This window comes from Lipotes vexillifer, unplaced genomic scaffold (assembly GCF_000442215.2).
Source record: "Lipotes vexillifer unplaced genomic scaffold, Lipotes_vexillifer_v1.1 scaffold230, whole genome shotgun sequence".
In the NCBI taxonomy this organism is placed as follows: domain Eukaryota; kingdom Metazoa; phylum Chordata; class Mammalia; order Artiodactyla; family Lipotidae; genus Lipotes; species Lipotes vexillifer.
The window spans coordinates 1,610,682-1,619,610 of NW_006775143.1; the positions used below are offsets into that span (position 1 = coordinate 1,610,682).

Consider the following 8,929-nt stretch of genomic DNA (forward strand, 5'->3'; position numbering starts at 1 on the left):
TTTCATTATCATACCTGTTTCTCAGATGAGGAAGTGGAGGCAAAGCGAGGTTAGGCAGGTCTTACTGGAGTGGTCAGGACCAGAATCTGGGCAGTCTGGCTCCGGAGCCCGTGCTCTTAACTAGCATGCTCCTTCCTGCCATAACCTATTACAGTATATACCGCCTCCCAATTAGGAATGTCTTCCTCATACCCACTTGGATCTGTCTTTTGGTACCCACTCTAAGCTTAAGACTATTAAAAGCCAACCATCCTACTCACTATGTAATCAGAGGCCACCAAAGTGAGCCACAGACAACTCATGAAAGTTTTAAGAACCAGTTGTCCCCTCTCGTTTCTACCCCTTCTACTCACTTTCTCCCCATTCCCTTGTTTATCCCTCCTCTTGGCTTTGCCTCTGGCTTGCATCTAAAATTGGACTAAATTTGGCTTTCATTTTTTAATCCACTATACTTTTTTTTTTTTGAGCTCAGCTTTTTATTTGAACGTGTTACCAAAGAGGTTTTAGTCAAAAAGACCAAAGCCCACGTCATCATCAGACTCTTCAGATTCTTCTTTCTTTGCTTTCTTTTCTTCTCCTCAGCTGGGGCAGCAGTGCTGGAGGGGGCAGGACCTCCTGCTGGAGTAGCACCAGCTGCTGGGGCAGGTCCACCTGCCCCCACGTTGCAGATGAGGCTCCCGATGTTGACAATGGCCAAAGCCTTTGCAAACAAGCCTGGCCAGAAAGGTTCAACATTTACATTGGCTGCTTTAATGAGAGCATTGATCTTATCCTCTGTGACCGTCACCTCATCGTCATGCAGGATGAGGGCCAAGTAGATACAGGCGAGCTCCGAGACGGAGGCCATGGTGTGGGCAAGTGCTAGGCAGGGGCTGCCGGGTGCGGTGCTAGTCACCGGATGAAGTGAGGGACTCACCCCAACGTGGCCTTAGCTTCCTCAGAAGGACAGAACACCTTAGCTGCAGCTGAGGAAAAGCTAATCCACTATACTTTTAAAGGAAAAGAATTGTCTGACTTTCCCACTCCAAACTCAGATTGGACCTCCCAGATGCTTTGGCTAGTTTTATGGAGCTAGTTCAAACCCCCTTGACCCCAATTTCAGCGTCAACTATGTCTGTTCCAACTCCTAAAAAAAGGTGCCATCGGCCTTCCAGTTTTCCTTTTGTTATTTTCGGTGTTTATTTTTTTAAGCTAGTGTTTGTTGAGTTCTTGCTTTGTACCAAGCACTGTGCTAAGCACTTGCTCTGTTTTGTCTCACTTGATTCACTAGTATTCATTAGTATTATCTCTATTGTACAGACAAACGAATTGAGCCCCAGCAAGATTCACTCACTTGCATAGGTTTGCACAGCTATGAGCAGACAGATAGGACCCAAGCCCATGTCTGGCTGACACCAAATTTCTCTCTTCTAGGGCTTCACAAAACAAGCCTAAATCTTCCTTCATATGTCAGCCTTTTAAATATGAGCCAACAATTCTTACATTTGCCTGAGTCTCCTTGAGTTTCAACAGCCACAGGTCCAGCCACACGCTTCATTTGCCATGATTTTACCTTCGTCTCCTCATCATCCTTCTCTCTCCTCAGTGTGTCCAGCGTTCATCTGCTTTTGGAGTTTGGTGTAGACCTGCATTCACTACTCCAGGTGTGGCCTGATTAACATAACATGTACAGTTGGCCTGTCCCCTCCTTCATCCTTTATGGTCTGTTTCTGGCAATTAAGTCATACATTCTTTCGACAGCCTCTAAGGCCCTAATCAGCAGAATGAATGAGTCCAGAGAGAAATTGCTTCTGAGGGTGTCGACTGTTAGCTCTGGAAATGGGTAAAGTGAATGAAAGTAGAGGAGAAATAAAGCCTGGTGAGGAAGACTGTTAGGAGACTGGACTCCTGTGATGGGAGTGGGGGGTCATTGACCACGGATGCATCGGTTCACATGTAACGTATTACCCCACATCCGGACGCCAATGGTCAGCTCTTACCTGAAAATTCCCTGGTGGGAAGGCCACCTTGAGGCTATCTGATGTACTTAGTGTTCTGCTCAGCAGTTAGTGTTTTTGATGCTGGGCCTCCTTGGTCCTTGTGATCCTGTGACATAATGGAATCAAATTAAAGGCCCATTTACCAGCTTTATTGCCGATTATTTATAATACTCTGGTTCCAAAGTGCTTCTTTATAGAGTGCTTAAACTGCCATCGCTGGATAGAGCTCGCCATAAATGCCTTCACATGCACGGCACATTATGTCCCATAGCCTCAGCCAAAAAAGGGAAAAGATTATTCTCAATTATTTCATATAGTCTATTTTATTGTTTTATTGTAATAAACCGCCATACCTTACACCACTTTAAAATCAATAGTTTGCATTAAACATAATGAAACATGGCCATTAATCTTGTTTAGCATTTCTGCTATTACTTTCTGGTAGTGAATCCGCAATATAGAAAAGGTAATAATTATTCACTTCCAATCAATAGGAACATTTTCAAATGCTCCTGTGTGTCCCACTGCTATTGCATCGATGGGACTTGGTGACAATGGGGGTGTAGATTTAAAGACCCCTGGTTGGCATGAAGTTCTTCATGCCCTCCCGGTACCTGCTAGCACATTCCCTGACTCTCAGAGCATCCTTTTTAATTCCTTGAGACAATATGACAGAATGGTTAAATGGGCTTTGGAGTCAGACAGCCTAAGCTTAATTCCCAGTTCCAACACTCACTGGTACCATCTGAACAACTTTCAGCATGTTATTTAACCACTCACTGCCTCAGTCTCCCCATCTATGAAAAGGGAATGCAAATGTCTACCTTGCAGTTTTGTTGTAAATATTACATGCAAACTTACAGGATATGCTTATTACAGTGTCTGAATTGTGGTACGTGCACTAGAAATGATAACTGCCATTATTATGCCGTGCACACTTGGTGTTGAGAATGGCCTGGTAAGACAGCTGTTGTTTCCGAAGAACTAGTAGCAAAGGCAGGTGAAATGGTGGGTGCTGTTTCTATCCTTTTGTTCGTTCCTTTCCAGCTGGCATAAGAAGATCCAGCTGTGCTTTTTGGTGGTACCCAGCATCTGGACTTGAAACCCTGACAGGAGAAATTGAGCCATCAATTTGGCTGTGATGCAAGAGGCCTTTTAACTCCCAACCCTTTGCTCTGCAGCAAAGTCTCTGTGGAGACAGCACTAGACTGAATACATGGTTTTGTTAGTAAATACCCTTTGATCAACACTCAAGTCAAATATAATGAGTGGAGATGGTGAATTCTTAAGCTGTAATTGATGGCATGGCTTTTCCTATCCTGTTTAATTCAGCAACTGTTTATTGAACAGGTAGCATGTACCAGGAGAAAGCCTAGGTGTTAAAGAGTAAAGAGATTCAAAGATTAATAAAGCATAATATTTGCTGTATAAATATCTTCAAATCTAGGCAAAGACACACATGTCACCTAAATAACTTGAGTCCAAAGTACAGAAAGAAAGATTGATTCTATTGAGCAGGGAGAAGTTATTTCAGCTAAAGCACAAGTGAGTAGACCCTCATCAGGAAAACAGAGGAGAAAGAGTATTCCAGAGAGAGAGAGAGAACAACAGAGGCAAATGTCAAAGGGGGACAAATGCACATCTCAATGTTGCTTTGTTAGAATAAAATCCTTCTAAATTCCCTGCTGCCTAAAATGCATCTCATGGCTCCATAGTTTCTCAGCCTTAGTCCACTCACTATATTATCCTACCTAACCTAGCTTCCTAACAAACAGTACACCAAGGCCGTTTGTACATTTTGAACAACATGTCCTCTGTTTCATGCCTCTCTAAGCTTGCATTTGCTGTCTCTTGGACTCAAAATTAATTTATCTACCTGAAAAACTATTCTCCTGGAAGACTCACGCTCAAATATCACCACCTCTATGCAGCCTTCCCTGATGCTCTCAGATAATATCACAGTATGTCACAACTCTTTGTCTGCATGTCTGTTGTCATGTTCCTTGAATGAATGAATGCACAAATGAATGAATGGATGGATGAATGGAATCATGTATAATGTATTCAGAAAATGGCAAGTCTGCAGGGATTGGGACCTAGCCCATTTGGGTACACAGTGAGCTGGGCTTATAGGACAGGCTAAGGAATTTCAGATTTATTTTATATAAGATTATGTGAATGACCAGAAGATTAATCTAAGCTTAAGGTTAGATCTAAGAAGATTAACCTAACAGCAGCCTGTAGACAACTTTGGCAAGGGAGAAACTAGAGGCAGACGTACGACTTAGATGATGAGATACCAAAATACAATAGTTACAGCAGAAATGAAGAGAAGAAGAAAGTGGAGGATATGCTAGAGAAAGAACACAGAAGTTGGCCATGGATTGATTAGAAAAGGGAAAAAGAGTAAAGAGGCAGAGATGAACCTCATATTGCCCCTCCTATCACTGCAAACATTGTTGGGAAAAGATGCTCCTATACCATTATCCTCCTTATCCCACCTTGCTTTAAGAAAAGTTACTAACCTGTTTAGGTCAGATTCCAGGACAGAGGTAGGAGAATGTACCCCAGGGTAGGGTCACTGAATTATGAACAAAATTGTCATGCTCTCTTCTAGTCTCTCCTTTCATTGCAGCCAGATCAATAAGTTAGCTCACCAAGCTTGCAACTTCCCCCTGTCTTTCCGCTAGGACCTTGGTACGCAAAGCATGGTCCATGAGCCAGCAGATCCAGCAGCAGCAACAGCAGCAGAGAGCTTGGAGAAATACAGATTCTTGGGTCCCACTCCAGAGCTACTAAGTCAGAGTCTGCACTTTAACAAGATCCCAGGTAACCGGTATATGCGCATGAAAGTTTGAGAATGCTCCAGGAAATTATCGCTTCAGTGTCAGACAACTAGTAGCTTAGAAGGTATGACTCTCAACCTGAGCTGCATGTTAGAATCATATGGAGGATTTTTTTTTTATACAGCAGGTTTCTATTAGCCATCAATTTTATACACATCAGTGTGTACATGTCAATCCCAATCTCCCAATTCATCACACCACCACCCCCACACCCCCGCCACTTTCCCCGCTTTGTGTCCATACATTTGTTCTCTACATCTGTGTCTCAACTTCTGCCCTGCAAACAGGTTCATCTGTACCATTTTTCTAGGTTCCACATATATCCGTTAATATATGATATATGTTTTTCTCTTTCTGACTTACGTCACTCTGTATGACAGTCTCTAGATCCAACCGGGTCTCAACAAATGACCCAATTTTGTTCCTTTTTATGGCTGAGTAATATTCCATTGTATATATGTACCACATCTTATCCAGTCATCTGTCAATGGGCATTTAGGTTGCTTCCATGACCTGGCTATTGTAAATAGTGCTGCAGTGAGTATTGGGGTGCATGTGTCTTTTAGAATTATGGTTCCCTCTGGGTGTATGCCCAGTAGTGGGATTGCTGGGTCATATGGTAGTTCTATTTTTAGTTTTCTAAGGAACTTCCATACTGTTCTCCAGAGTGGCTGTATCAATTTACATTCACACCAACACTGCAAGAGGGTTCCCTTTTCTCCACACCCTCTCCAGCATTTGTTGTTTGTAGATTTTCTGATGATGGCCCTTCTAACTGGTGTGAGGTGATACATCATTGTAGTTTTGATTTGCATTTCTCTAACAATTAGAGATGTTGAGCAGCTTTTTATGTGCTTCTTGGCCATCTGTATGTCTTCTTTGGAGAAATGTCTAATTAGGTCTTCTGTCCATTTTCTGATTGGGTTGTTTGTTTTTTTTAATATTGAGCTACATGAGCTGTTTATGTATTTTGGAGATTAATCCTTTGTCCATTGATTCTTTTGCAAATATTCTCTCCCATTCTGAGGGTTGTGTTTCATCTTGTTTGTAGTTTCCTTTGCTTTGCAAAAGCTTTTAAGTTTCATTAGGTCCCATTTGTTTATTTTTTTTTTCAGTTCCATTATTCTAGGAGATGGATCAAAAAAGATCTTGCTGTGATTTATGTCAAAGAGTGTTCTTCCTATGTTTTCCTCTAAGAGTTTTATTGTCCGGTCTTACACTTAGGTCTCTAATCCATTTTGAATTGATTTTTGTGTATGGTGTTATGGATCGTTCTAATTTTGTTCTTTTACATGTAGCTGTCCAGTTTTCCCAGCACCACTTATGGAAGAGACTGTCTTTCCTCCATTGTATATCCTTGCCTCCTTTGTCATAGATTAGTTGACCATGGGTGCGTGGGTTTATCTCTGGGCTTTCTATCTTGTTCCATTGATCTATGTTTCTGTTTTTGTGCCAGTACCATATTGTCTTGATTACTGTAGCTTTGTAGTATAGTCTGAAGTCAGGGAGTCTGATTCCTCCAGCTCCATTTTTTTCCCTCAAGACTGCTTTGGCTATACAGGGTCTTTTGTGTCTCCATACACATTTTAAGATTTTTTGTTCTAGTTCCATAAAAAATACCATTGGGAATTTGACAGGGATTGCATTGAATCTGTAGATTGCTTTGGGTAGTATACTCATTTTCACAATATTGATTCTTCCAATCCAAGTACATGGTATATCTCTCCATCTGTTTGGGTCGTCTCTAATTTCTTTCATCAGTGTCTTATAGTTTTCTGCATACAGGTCTTTTGTCTCCCTAGGTAGGTTTATTCCTAGGTATTTTATTATTTTCATTGCAGTGGTAAATGGGAGGGTTTCCTTTATTTCTCTTTCAGATTTTTCATCATTAGTATATAGGAATGCAAGGGTTTTCTGTGCATTAATTTTGTATCCTGCAACTTTACCAGATTCATTGATGAGCTCAGGTACTTTTCTGGTGGCATCTTTAAGATTCTCTATGTATAGTACCATGTCATCTGAAAACAGTGACAGTTTTACTTCTTCTTTTCCAGTTTGTATTCCTTTTATTTCTTTTTCTTCTCTGATTGCTGTGGCTAGGACTTCCAAAACTATGTTGAATAATAGTGGTGAGAGTGGGCATCCTTGTCTTCTTCCTGATCTTAGAGGAAATGCTTTCAGTTTTTCACCATTGAGAATGATGTTTGCTGTGGGATTGTCATATATGGCCTTTATTATGATGAGGTAGGTTCCCTCTATGCCCACTAGCTGGAGAGTTTTTATCATAACTGGATGTTGAATTTTGTCAAAACCTTTTTCTGCATTTATTGAGATGATCATATGGTTTTTATTCTTCAATTTCTTAATATGGTGTTTCACATTGATTGATTTGCATATATTGAAGAATCCTTGCACCCCCTGGGATAAATCCTACTTGATCATGTTGTATGGCCCTTTTATTGTGTTGTTGGATTCTGTTTGCTAGTATTTTGTTGAGGGTTTTTGCATCTATATTCATGAGTGATATTGGTCTGTCATTTTCCTTTTTTGTCATATCTTTGTCTGGTTTTGGTATCAGGGTGATGGTGGTCTCATAGAATGAGTTTGGGAGTGTTCCTTCCTCTGCAATTTTCTGGAAGAGTTTGAGAAGGATGGGTGTTAGCTCTTCTCTAAATATTTGACAGAATTCACCTGTGAAGACATCTGCTCCTGGACTTTTGTTTGTTGGAAGATTTTTTAAATTTTTTTTTTCTTTTTTTTGTGGTACGCGGGCCTCTCACTGTTGCGGACTCTCCCGTTGCGGAGCACAGGCTCCGGACGCACAGGCTCAGCGGCCATGGCTCACGGGCCCAGCCGCTCCATGGCATGTGGGATCTTCCCGGACCGGGGCACGAACCCATGTCCTCTGCTTCGGCAGGCGGACTCTGAACCACTGCGCCACCAGGGAAGCCCATGTTGGAAGATTTTTAATCACAGTTTCAATTTCATTACTTGTGATTGGTCTGTTCATGTTTTCTATTTCTTCCTGGTTCAGTCTTGGAAGCTTATACCTTTCTAAGAATTTGTCCATTTCTTCCAGGCTGTCCATTTTATTGGCATAGAGTTGCTTCTGGTAGTCTCTTAGGATGCTTTGTATTTCTGCGGTGTCTGTTGTAACTTCTCCTTTTTCATTTCTAATTTTATTGATTTGAGTCCTCTTCCTCTTTTTCTTGATGAGTCTGGCTAGTGGTTTATCAATTTTGTTTATCTTCTCAAAGCACCAGCTTTTAGTTTTATTGATCTTTGCTATTGTTTTCTTTGTTTCTATTTCATTTATTTCTGCTCTGATCTTTATGATTTCTTTCCTTCTGCTAACTTTGGATTTGGTTTGTTCTTCTTTCTCTAGTTCCTTTAGGTGTAAGGTTAGATTGTTTAGTTGAGATTTTTCTTGTTTCTTGAGGTAGGCTTGTATAGCTATAAACTTCCCTCTTAGAACTGCTTTTGCTGCATCCCATAGGTTTTGGATCATCGTGTTTTCATTGTTATTTGTCTGTAGGTATTTTTTGATTTCCTCTTTGATTTCTTCAGTGATCTCTTGGTTATTTAGTAACGTATTGTTTAGCCTCCATGTATTTGTGTTTTCTACGTTTTTTTCCCCCATAATTCCTTTCTCATGTCATAGCGTTGTGGTCAGAAAAAATGCTTGATATGATTTCAATTTTCTTAAAATTGCTGTGGCTTGATTTGTGACCCAAGATGTGATCTATCCTGGAGAATGTTCCATGCACATTTGAGAAGAAAGTGTAGTCTGCTGTTTTTGGATGGAATGTCCTATAAATATCAATTAAATCTATCTGGTCTCTTGTATCATTTAAAGCTGTGTTTCCTTATTACTTTTCTGTTTGGATGATCTGTCCATTGGTGTAAGTGAGGTATTAAGTCCCCCACTATTATTGTCTTACTGTCTATTTCCTCTTTTATAGCTGTTAGCAGTTGCCTTATGTATTGGGGTGGTCCTATGTTGGGTGCATATATATATATAATTGTTATATCTTCTTCTTGGATTGATCCCTTGATCATTATGTAGTGTCCTTCCTTGTCTCTTGTAACATCCTTTACTTTAAA

General features: G+C 40.7%; 1 pseudogene; it reads right to left on the minus strand.

Moving 5' to 3' along the window:
* Positions 1-503: 503 nt before the first annotated feature.
* LOC103074946 (60S acidic ribosomal protein P1 pseudogene) lies at positions 504-847 on the minus strand (annotated as a pseudogene).
* Between the last annotated feature and the right edge of the window lie 8,082 nt (positions 848-8,929).